The sequence below is a fragment of the Sus scrofa genome, chromosome 18 (assembly GCF_000003025.6).
Source record: "Sus scrofa isolate TJ Tabasco breed Duroc chromosome 18, Sscrofa11.1, whole genome shotgun sequence".
Classification (NCBI taxonomy): Eukaryota; Metazoa; Chordata; class Mammalia; order Artiodactyla; family Suidae; genus Sus; species Sus scrofa.
This window is the reverse complement of record NC_010460.4, coordinates 26654108-26666386: the sequence shown is the minus strand read 5'-3', so window position 1 is coordinate 26666386 and position 12279 is coordinate 26654108. Positions and strand designations below refer to the sequence as shown.

The 12279-nt window shown below is 38.9% G+C and overlaps 1 long non-coding RNA gene across 1 annotated transcript; it reads right to left on the bottom strand.

The window, feature by feature from the left end:
* Positions 1203-12045, bottom strand: LOC110257537. The gene is made up of 3 exons (XR_002340289.1): positions 11685-12045; positions 2541-2613; positions 1203-1790 (listed from the first exon to the last, which is right to left on the bottom strand). It is a non-coding gene; the product is annotated as an uncharacterized LOC110257537 (long non-coding RNA).

The window sequence follows — 12279 nt, the reverse complement described above, 5'->3', positions numbered from 1 at the left end:
GTGATGAAAAGGTTTTAATATGTGGAGAATCTCAGAGAGCCAGTACAACTGACACTTGCCCATTTTTAATCCATGGCTTCAAATTCACATCTAGTCAACAGACCATGAAAGAGATTGTGGAGCAACTCTTAACTGCCTTTACCATAAGTGACACCTCTCTTCTGCTCACATTTCATTGGTGGCAACCAGTCTTGTGACCCCATCTGTAATCAAAAGGACTAGAAAACCATTTGTGCTCAAGAAAAGGGAAAAATCTAATAAGGATCTAACAAATCTTTGACCCAAATTTCTCGTTCCAAATAATTATTTTTTTTACCATTATCTTGATAGAAAACTTGTCATGACATTTCCAGTGGAAGCTTTCAAACCACTTCCTGAAAAGATGTTAAGTCTGAAAAAAATCCTTTCATTCTAGGCAGTGATAAGATATAAAAGAACCCTACTGATCTTTTCTTTACTCAAGACAGGGATTCAGTTAAGCTCCCAATTCCTTTCAAATGGAGAATACTTGTAAAATCCAAGGTAAAGGCACCAGGGAGACCTGGGCCAAGATTGCTGCAACTGCTAGGTCAGATTTAGCAGTGACATAATGAAAGACACGTATTTAAGATAATAAATTGAAATGTATTTTTAAATTTAATATATTCTGTCACTATACATTTTTCATATAGTAATAAGGTTTTATTGACGGCTAAGAATTTCTGCAACTTTTGACCATAGTTATTTTGGACTTTAGTTAAAGCCTTTCTGGGTTCAGTTGAGAGCATAATTAAAGTATTTCCCAGTGAATGATGCTTGGGTCCAGTCATTTTTGAAATATACCTTTCCACTTATGACTATAATGAGAAAGTTGATCCAACGCTGGTAGGTACAGCAAAACTGTTAAAATTTTCTTTATAAGATAAATGGTAAATTGTACTAAAGACATATCCCCTTAAAGGAAAAATTCAGCTTACAATGCTATCACAAGTTGTTATAAAATTCTAAAACTAAGTTTCTGGTTTCCTTTTTCCCTTCACACTTTGATCAGAAAAGCATCATCACTTATTTTTATTACTGAAGCCTGAAATTCTAAGTTATTTTGTGTATTTCACTTGCTGGGCCTTTTCTGTTCCAAAATTCATTCATATGCAGAATTACCCATGATATTCTGAAGAAAACAGGATGTCATTCTCTAAATGAAACACTTGGAAGGAGGATTATTTCTATTTCAAGCCGCCAGTTTATTTTAATTTATTTGCTGATGGAGCCAAGATCTGCAAGAACAGTCCCACATTCTCATGCTGATTCTAAGTGCAAAAATCTGCATCATGACCTTTGTATTAACAGACACAATATATCTTTAAAAATAGAGTATTCCAGCTGTATGTGCCAGGGCCCTAGTGGCTTCAAATCTAAACAGACAATATTACTACAGAAAAGCGTCAGTCTTGAGAAGAGTGGCTTTCACACAATTGAATGAGAGGGGGAAAAAAGTGAACGCTGAGCTTAAAATACATTGTCAGAGTACCAGCACCCAAAATAGAGTGAAAATGTATGCCTCAACTTACACAGTTTTTGTCTGTCATTCATTTCATGGTTTACCATCATTCTTGAGTGAATATTATCAAGAAGGTGCTTTTGTCTCCATCTCCCCTGCATACCCTTCTGTATCTCCATGAACAATCCTCAGAGGTGTCTTAGAGGGAGCATTTGCTATTCACTCTTGGATTGCACAGGCTCCAGGGATGGGGGTCAAATCAGTGATTTAGCTGCCTTTCTCTCTTCTCTTTCTTACTCTTCTCACTCTTCTAGAGCCACAGAAGATAAATAACTACTAGCAGGTTTAGAGTAAGTTATAGGACATCAAGATACAGCTGATGGCTTGTTAGAATATAGATTGTCACTCATATATTCTTAGAGGCCAATGTAATCATTTTAAAGAGGGAACTGTTCAAATTGTTCAGACCAAAGAGGTTCTTAAAGCAGTTTGGATCCTCTCAGAATGTGGGGAAATAGATGCCAATTACAATAATGGTTAACAGCATATAGCATTGCAGATAGGTGATTTCTCTCTTTCAATACATGAACCTTTTAAGTTAGAGGGCATAGGTATTATCTACTGTTCTCAGCTGAAGAAATGAAGATTTAGAGAATTTAAGTGATTTAGCCTGTCTTGAAGTTAGTATATGCCCAAGTCGGCATTTAATAGAATACTTATGATTCAAAATCCTATGCATTTTTTAAACACTATACCAGTGATTTTCAGACTGTATTCTGCAGTAATGCAGGTCTCTAGAAAGGAACTTCGAGGGTCTTCATAAGGAGAAAGCAGAGGGAATCCAAGCAAGTGGGAATGCCAATATATCTTACCTGACTTCAATCAAAGCGACACCATTTATTTTGTTTGTTTAAATTGGGATTTGATGTTAAGATTACATTTTCAAAACAACACAGTTCCAATAATGCCAGTTTTCAGGAGAAAACATTATTTCATATTTCATTTTCCCAATCAAGACTACCCAAAGTGATAAGGTAAAAAGTTCATCTATCAAGCTTACCTAGAACTTGACACCTTCAGGTTGTGAGACTTAGGCACTGCTGGCTACACCAAGATGGAAGCTCTAAGTTTACCTAGAGAAACACAAGAATTATTAAGATGAGGGTACTTTAAGACTAATAAATTTGTGTACATCTCTTCTGTGTGAGCCTCAAGATCAAGTTGTAGTTAATTTATTAGATTTAGCAAGTGTCCTAGGCACCTACCAGGGTCGGGGGGGGGGGGTCTGCACATTAGTTCTCTTATGAGAAAAGCAATAGATCCTTCCATTTCAGAACCCTAAATCCTGGCCACCTCCGACTAAATTAAGGTTAACATATAACTCAACTTGGGTCAATTTCACAATTCCACATATAAAAACCAAGTAGATACAGCAAGCTGAAGCAGAAGTCACATTAGTAGTATTCCTTCACAAACTACAAAACTGCCCAGGTTTCTTCCCATTCTGAAGTTTTTTCAATGTTTCCTTTGATTCATCCACATTCTCTTTTATGTTTAAATTAGTTCAAGCTTTGGTTTTTCCCTTTTGCAACCAAACAATATTTTATCCAAGAGAGTAGTAATTAAAAAAAAATATTTGTGGAAGCAGTTGTGTTCTATGATTCAGGGTTTGTTTTTTTCTTTTTATCCTCCCTTATTAATGAGCATAAGAAAAATACTGTTACCTTTTACAGAAAGTCAAAAATCCATCAACAAATTTAAGAATTTTCTTAATTTGTTTCCAGTGTATTTTTATAATAATTATGATCTAAATAATTAGATTTAATAGACTTTCTCTCCGTAAAGTCTATTAAATAAACCACAATTAAATGACAACTTTTTCAGATACTAAATTCAATTTCTCTTTTCTCAACTTCTACCACTAATCCTAGAAATGCATTTCTGTATTTGAGGACTTTTTAGTTTTTGTAAGGTTATTACTCTGCTAAAGTATTTGAAAACAGACAATCTACTTAATTTTACAATATCGTCTCAAATATGATCATTACTGCATACGGCATTTTATCTGAGTACATTATCTAAAATAAGACTATACTGAAATGATCACCATATGAAATCTCATTTTTACATCACATTATTAGCAGAAATGTGGACCATACAAAGTGAGTAGTTGTATATAAAGGAAGGTTTTACTGATGATGATTAAACTTCTGAAATTATATTGTATTTCCCAGTACATTATTTTATTAACATGGGGAAAAGAGGACACTTTGCACATCTTTTAGCACCCATCATTTTTCACTGAAGCAGACTATTTGAAAAATACATTTTACATGGTAAACTGCTGAACTGGGACATTCTGAAAGTCTTCTAATCATTTTTATGGTTTGTTCTTAATAGTTTTACGTTACTGCCTCATATTCCCTTGGTTCAGGTACCTATCAGTTCTCAGTTGATAACGTCTCACCTGTCCTCCATATCTCTGTCTCCACCCTTTATTGTCACCCCAAATCCAATTCAACCAGTACCCAACTTCCAATCCTCATAAACACCCTATTCACTTCTCAACCTATTAAAAATAGTTTAACATCATTTTAAGACAACAATTTGGAATTCCCGTAGTGGCTCAACGGAAAGGAATCTGACTAGCATCCATGAGGATGCAAGTTCCATCCCAGGTCTCGCTCAGTGGGTTAAGGATCCAGTGTTGCTGTGCTGTGGTGTAGGTTGCAGACATGGCTCAGATCTGGCGTTGCTGTAGCTGTGACATAGGCCAGCAGCTACACCTTCAATTTGACCCATAGCCTGGGAACATCTCAATGTCGTGGGTGTGGCCCTAAAAAGAAAAAAGAAAACAATTTAACACTTTGGGAAGCGTTCAAGAGTCTCCAAATCGATACTAGCTTTTCTAATACAAACTACATTTACAGGGTCAAGCATTTGTAATACACTTTCTCAAATCCCCATAATAAACATGGTAAGTACACTTAGCTTTTCCACTTTGTCAGCTGAAGAAAGTGAGGCCCAAAGAATGTAACCAATTTTCCAAAGTTAAATAACGGAATGCGCAGTGGCATCTTTTTGCAGCCGAGTACATCTGGATTCCATAAAATACTTCATTAAAAAGATTCCCAGTTCATATAAATTTAGGAAAATAATGTATAACATATCTTGGAAACTCAAAGGTTTCATTAGCATTTTAAGGAACTGACTAGTTCTACATCAAATAATGCTTTTCAATTTGATTAATTCAGCATTTTCCAAACATACTGGATCTTTTTTTTTGTTCTACTAATAGCGTCAATAGTAGCTTAAAAAAGTATTTTTGTCTGCCTGGCATACTTTCACATGCAGTTTCATGGCTTCACTATGAACTTTTTTCTCCATGTGGCCAGAGTTGTGCTGTATTGACACAGAACTACCCAGGCTATTCAATGAGAGCACCACACACCATGGGACACAGCGATTACCTCAAAGCCAGCAAATGACCTAGGCAAGACCATGTAGAGTCTTTCTTAGGCATTTGGAAAGTTACCTTTACGAATCATCTTTATATGTGTATAGAATATGTCAAAGTCAAAGGATGCAGAGAGCAAGTAACTAAAACCCTGAGGTTCAACTGTCTAAAGTAAACTTGACCCTTGAACACCACAAAGGACAATGAATTTTCTCTTTTGGATTAAACTAATTTGAATTAAGTCTATCATTTGCAACCAAAAATAGTCCTGAAAAATAAAACCTTGTAAAATTTATGTACTATCCAATGTACTTTGGCAAACACTGCATACTCTATGCTAAAAGTTAATGCTTTTAATCTTCAGAACATCGTAGAGCTCAATAACCAAATTTTCTAGATTATGTGTTTTCAACTATCATTTCTCTGTGATAGGATACATACTTAACTACATATGAAAAAGCTGCTAGTTTTTTTTGTATCATTATATTTTTTTGTATCATTATATTTGCCTTTAATAAGCCTGAGTCATATTACCATTTAGCTAGTTCATACAACCTTGTCTTAGAGCAGATTCTCTAGAAGTTTAGTCCCTGGGTGGGAATTTTTGAACCAGTGATTTGAGATATTATTCTCAAATGAAACATCTTAAAGGAGTGAGAAAGATGGGAAAGGGGAAGGAGCTCAAAACATATTCACACATGCAGACAAAATCCAGCCTCAGTCTGATCTCACAGGGAGTTCCAACACAAGGATGTGCACAGAGTCATCCTACTCTAACGCAAGGTGCCTCCCACCTTCTACGGAGAATTCTAGGGAGAAGCGTTTAACTGCAACTGTTAACTGCCAACACTCACAGAACTTGGGAGATGGGTGACCTCAGACCAGTAAAGGGGATCTTGGTAAGGCAACACAACCACCAACTGCTCCCCAAACACACTTAAACTGCACAGTATAACCTAGAAAGGTTAACGGACAAATTCCAAGTTAAATTCCAGCTCTGGAATTTCTGGATTACACAAACAAGTTGCTTCACACCTCTTGGCCTAGAAACATTCCTTTATCATGACTCAAGATAATTAAAACTTTATGGTATATAGTAGATGCTCAATAGCTAATGACTGTTAATATGTACATGTAAAATCATGCACTTAGTCGCTTTTCTAATCTACCAATTCAGAGACCATGCATTTGGTATACAAAAAATTAAATTCTTTACAGCAGCCTCTTCAAAAAAAAAAGCCAAGATGACGAATAGGGTTACATACTTGATGAATGCCAAAATGCTTTACAATCTTTTTTTTTTTTTTTTTTTTTTTTTTTTTTGTCTTTTGTTGTTGTTGCTATTTCTTGGGCCGCTCCCGCGGCACATGGAGGTTCCCAGGCTAGGGGTTGAATCGGAGCTGTAGCCACCGGCCTACGCCAGAGCCACAGCAACGCGGGATCCGAGCCGCGTCTGCAACCTATACCACAGGTCATGGCAACGCCGGATCGTTAACCCACTGAGCAAGGGCAGGGATCGAACCCGCAACCTCATGGTTCCTAGTCGGATTCATTAACCACTGCACCACGACGGGAACTCCTTTATTCTTAAACTCTAAACTAAAGCAGAAGCAGTTTCTCTTAAAAGTCTGTCATTTCTTCTGGAAAACCCTAAACTACCTCCAAGAAGTCTTTTATTTGGCCATTTTGAGTTTTTCCTTTTGTATTAGTTTGCAAGGGTTACCATAATTAAGTACTAAAAGCTAGATGATTTAAAATATATCTTCTCACAAGTCTGGAGGCTGGAAGTCTGATAACATGTTGGCAGGGTTGGTTTCTTCTGAAGCATCTCCTCCCGGCTCTTAGCTGTCTTATACATGTTTTCACATAGTCTTTTCTGAGAGGTTTGCCCTAATCTCTTATAGGGGCACTAGTCACGTTAGATTAGGGACCACCCTAATTATCTTATTTTAGCTCAATTTTTTTTCTTTTTAGGGCTGCAACTGCATATGGAAGCTCCCAGCTTAGGGGTCAAATTAGAGCTGTCGCTGCCAGCCTACACCACAGCAATGAGGGATCCAAGTGGCATCTGTAACCTACACCATAGCATGGCAATGCTGGATCCTTAGCCCACTGAGAAAGGCCAGGGAACAAACGCACGTCCTTATGGATACTAGTCGGGTTCTTAACCTGCTGAGCCACAACAGGAACTTCTCATTACCTTCTTAAAAGCTCAATCTCCAACTACGGTCACATGGTGAAGTACTAGGGTTAGAACTTCAGTATATGAATTGGGGGACACAAGCTGGACCTTAACGCATTCACTTGTCCTGCAGCTACTCCGCAGGTCCTGAGACATACTCTGTTCTTTCCAGAGTAAATCCTATCAGCCTTTTAAGCTTCATGATATTGCTTGTTACTCTTTATTGTGATGTATAAAAGGTAGCCCAGGTATCAGTCTGGCAAAGGCAAACTACTGGGCACTTCTTGAGCAGATGAGAGTTAGCAATACGAATGGTCATGAATTAAATTTTTTGTCACATTTTATAGTAGGCTAAAACTGTAAAAAGGATCTTACAGTGAAACATCGAGATTCAACATTGGTAGCGGTGATATGTAGGTTAAAACCTTACCAGGGAAGTGAGAGAGAATTGAAAGAAAACTTAGCCTGTGAACATGAGATTATTAGCTGAAGATAGTAGGACTACTTCACCTTTTTCTTGGGCAAAGTTTTGTTTTAATTTCATATCCAGAGTGTAAAATAGACTGAACTCTTACAGAGACGTTATTTACTTTTTAAGTTATTGAGAACCCTTGCAAACAGATATGATGACTGGAAAGAAAATTACTCGATCAAGATTTTGTTTACATATATATCATGTCATGGGTCTAGAGAGGTTAGTGTTACATCTGCCTGAAGACAATGCCAGGCTGGGCAAACACAGGTCAGAGTATCTCCGACATTTTTTGTAGTGGAAGAGTCAGCTACTGGGCTGCCTGCCAGGCAAAAGAAGTCACTTGTCTGAGTAGAACTGTGTATTCTACGACTCAGAAGAATGGAAATCACTGTTGAAATAGCTTAAGGATCAAAATCCAGAGCCAAATAATGATGAGATGAGAGGTAGAGGCTATAACTTTACCAATTATTCAAAGCAGAGAGAGACCTAAGAGCTGTTATTAATGTTTTTAACATTCATTTCTTCTATAATGGAGAAATTCACCATATTTTCTTATTAAATAAGTCTTCCAAGATCTGCTGGATTATTGATAAATAATCCAAAGCTCTCCATTCCTTTATTTCTTCCCAGTATGAATTTTTTAAAATGAGCTCAATGGCTCAGAACCCTCAGAATCATTAACTTACCAGTCTTTATTTATTAATGTTCCTTCCTTACATCCTGTGCTCCCTTTTCTCCCAAGTATTTGTAAAATTCTATTCTCTTCAAACCCTTTGGCTACCATGAATTATTTCTGCCTTTTTCTTGTACTGAAAACTACAAATAATGTAACATGTCTTTAAGTTTCTTTTTTCCCATTTTCAACATCAGCTTTTTAAATAAGAACCATAATCCGAATTTTAGAAAATACTAATGATTTAATAGTACAATTTATCATAATTACCTACATTATCTCCAGGCTTTGAAAAATATAAACATTTGAGACTTGTGCAATTTATGCTGCAAGTATCTACACACATAAACTTATATAGAATGGTAATTCACATGTTGTTGACATCATATACTAATACTGGCAATATGTGCTGGGACTATTTTGACAAGGTATTTAAAACAGATCCTTGTCAATCTCCCTTAAAACATTTTCTGGGGTGGTGATGTGTGCCACCTAGATTCCCCTTCTAAAATAGGGCAAAACTTCCCCCAGCTGATTGGAATGTTGGCGACTGATGGCTGTTACCTGATTCCATCTCAGAAAATTGTTCTCAGCTAAGAAGAATATGCTTATTTGAGGTCCATCTCCCTCCTGAAGGTCAGCATGCAGGCAATGACTGTTGATGTTGGGATAGAGAACAGCTGGTGCCCTTGCCTCGTGTTGGAGCAATTCTAAATTTGTTCCATCACTAGAGCTCCCAAAGGATAGAATGAGACCTATGGGTCTCCATCACAGTTCAGTTCTTCTGTTTAATCTCATTTCCTTTTCTCTTCCACAGATGTTGACCCTGAGGGTAGTCCATTGTAAGTTTTCAGCCTAAAACTCTCTGCCTCAGATTTTATAATCTGTTTCCTAAGCAAACCACCACAAAACTGATGGTACCAGGAGTGGTCAAAGGAAGCAGGCTCTCAAAGAGTTTTGGAGCTGGACCACCCGACACCCAGGTGCAAAAAATAAAACCCCATTGGTTGCTGACTGTTGCCAACTGATAAATTTTGCAATAGTATTTTAAGATATATACCAGCAGGTTTAATTTGTTCCTTATTGTATCTTAAATTTAGGTCCCATTTATGTACTGGAGGAAGATATTAAAAATCGGGTGGTTAATCACTGAATAAAAAGTGTGCAAGGCAGAAGTCCTTCTTAGTAGCATAAAAAGACTCTCATCTCCTAGAGCCAGAGGGCAGTAACGATAAGGAAGAAACCCATGACTTAATTATAAAGAGTAGTAGAGTTCCAGGGAAGAAAGGAAAAAAAATCTAATTAATTGGTTCACTAAGTAGCAAAGTTTAGGGAAGGTTAAGTATTAGCCCCATCTACATACCCCATATTTGCTATGCCAAGTGTGGAGGGGGAAAATAGAATATTAAGACCTGGCTTGAGCAAACATGTTTTAGTGCATTCAATCCTTGAGACTCCAGAGAGCACTGAACTTCTCTGGACCTACCAAAGGGGACCACCCCTTAGCATCAGAAGGTAGAGCTACCTTCTTGTTAAAAGCTATAGTGGAAGCCTCTGGCTTTCAAAACATTATGTGTACCCTTTCACACTTCCCCTCATGGCCCACCACCAATTAACAAAGCCAAGTCACAACAATGGGGAGAATCTGGACATTCTCCTACAACACAGGATATAATGCTTTAGCAGGGGTCTCAGGAAACTATTAACATGCTGCTCTTGAAGTGGAGAATGAAATCAACACCAAGCTAAACAGAAATGCCTGTGGTAGATGCTGAAAGGATCCAGGGCTCAGAAGGAGGAATATTAGAGTGAATATACCCTGTAAGACTAGAAAATCCAGTTGCAAACTGTTTTACTACTTGGGGTGAAGGGTACCTAGGTACTAAAATAGTACAGAATGCACTAATGAGAGGAACATAGTATGACTGTAAATGTCAATCGTTGTTGTCCTCTGTTGCAGGGAAGAGTAGTACTGTTAAGAGAATCAAGCCCACTGATGGTAATGAGGATTGCACCACCCCCATAACAGAGGCCAGATGGAAACATTTAACCAGAAACAAGTAGGGCGATAGTTCTCTTAATGAGAAACCAGGTTGGAGAAAAAGCCAAGAAAGCCTGATTGCAAAGAGGAATGGATGTGCTTAATAGAATAACATCTCTAGGATCAGGAAAGTTGGTCCCCCAGTGAGGTCATTGTTCAATTTATACAACAGATGGAGGAGGGTGAGAGAGAGACAAGGGGACACAGGGAGAGTGAAAGAGAGAGGGAGAAAGGGGAGAAGAGGGAGAGATTTATCAGGAGAGTGAAGCCCACTATCTCAAAGTCATGACCCTTTGTCAAGTTTACCAACCTAAGCCTATTTCCCTCCAGACTCAGATCTCACTCACAAAAAGTACTTAAAAGAGAACCCTGCAACACCACATCAGAAGCATGTAGCCTAGATCCTCACAGTATTTACCACTGTCACCCTCAAGTCTCTATTTTTCCTCTGTGGCCACATAGAGGTAGGGTGCAGTATCATGTCCCCAGATGACAGAGGAGGAAACAGCCAAGATTAGTTCAGGGTTGGATTAGCTCAGTACGTGGATACAGGCTGAGAAGATTTGCTGCTGTACTCTGGGCCCAACTGAAGACAGCAGTAAGGGGAATTCTCTCATTGAGCAGAACTTCAAGTGGCATGTTTAGTTATCACTATGAAAAAGGCCCAGAGTTCCCGTCGTGGCGCAGTGGTTAACGAATCCGACTAGGAACCATGAAGTTGCGGGTTCCATCCCTGCCCATGCTCAGTGGGTTAAGGATCCGGCATTGCCGTGAGCGTGGTGTAGGTTGCTCAGATCCCGCGTTGCTGCAGCTGGGCTGTGGCGTAGGCCGTGGCTACAGCTCGATTAGACCCCTAGCCTGGGAAACTCCATATGCCGCGGAAGCGGCCAAGAAATGGCAAAAGAGACAAAATAAGAAAAAGGGCCCAAGGTACAAATACCTAAAACACATGCAGTGACAAAGACTGATTTGGTGCAGGCTAGAAAGTAAAAACCCCGAAGATCAGAGATAAGGAGGTACAGGGAAGAGGCATGTTAATGGCATTATTAAACTAGGCACAAAGGGTGAGTTTCCTTGTGTTTCTTGTTACCCTCCACTGAAAAGTATCCACTATAGAATGGGTACTAAACCAAGACGACAGAATTACTTGAACAGTAATTCTGATTTGATCAGTCAGCCTCTTTTATCGTCTGCCCGGACGCAGGCACAAAAGATTCACCCAAGACTCATGGTAGTAAGGATGGAGGCCATGAGAGGACCAACTGCATAAACTCCGACTCCACAAAGCTGATTTAGTGCTAAACATACAACTTGTCAGTGCTAAAGCCAACACTTGTGTCCTGCTACAGCACCCCACCTGAAGGAAACAAACGTACCCCTTGGTGTTACCAAACCAGGTTCCTCTTGGTGGAACACAGCAAGCTGAGATACCAAAACATCGAGGTTTGCAGCAACGTGAGGGTTTACTTACAAGGCAGCCAAGCAAGGAGACAGAACAAGCCTCAAAACCACCTCCCTGAAGGCAAGGGGAGGGGACTAGGAGTATTTATGGGACGCCCAATAAAGGAGCAGCGTGGTTGGTGTGTGGAGAGCACGGGAAGCAGGGAGAAAGGTGATTGGCAAAAGGTGCGGTGATTATCTTTTTGCGCAGGCGTTAACACAGCTACTGGCTCTGCACTTTCAAAAGGTCCACCAAACGGCCACTCAGGCGCATGCCCAGTTGGAGGACTCATGATCCTATCCAGTCTTAACCAGCTCAGCAGGAATTAGGTAGATTCAGGTGATTCCACGTTCCTAGAACCTGGAAAACAACTCAGGCAAACATCATGTTGTTTAGGCTACCTGCCATTTGGAGGACATGCAATTCTTAAAGGTCCTTCATGAGTTAAGGCAGGTGAAATGGGTTTAGATTAACTCATGGTTTCAGTAACACATTGATTACATTCAACTCCTACTCTGAAAAACCCAAAA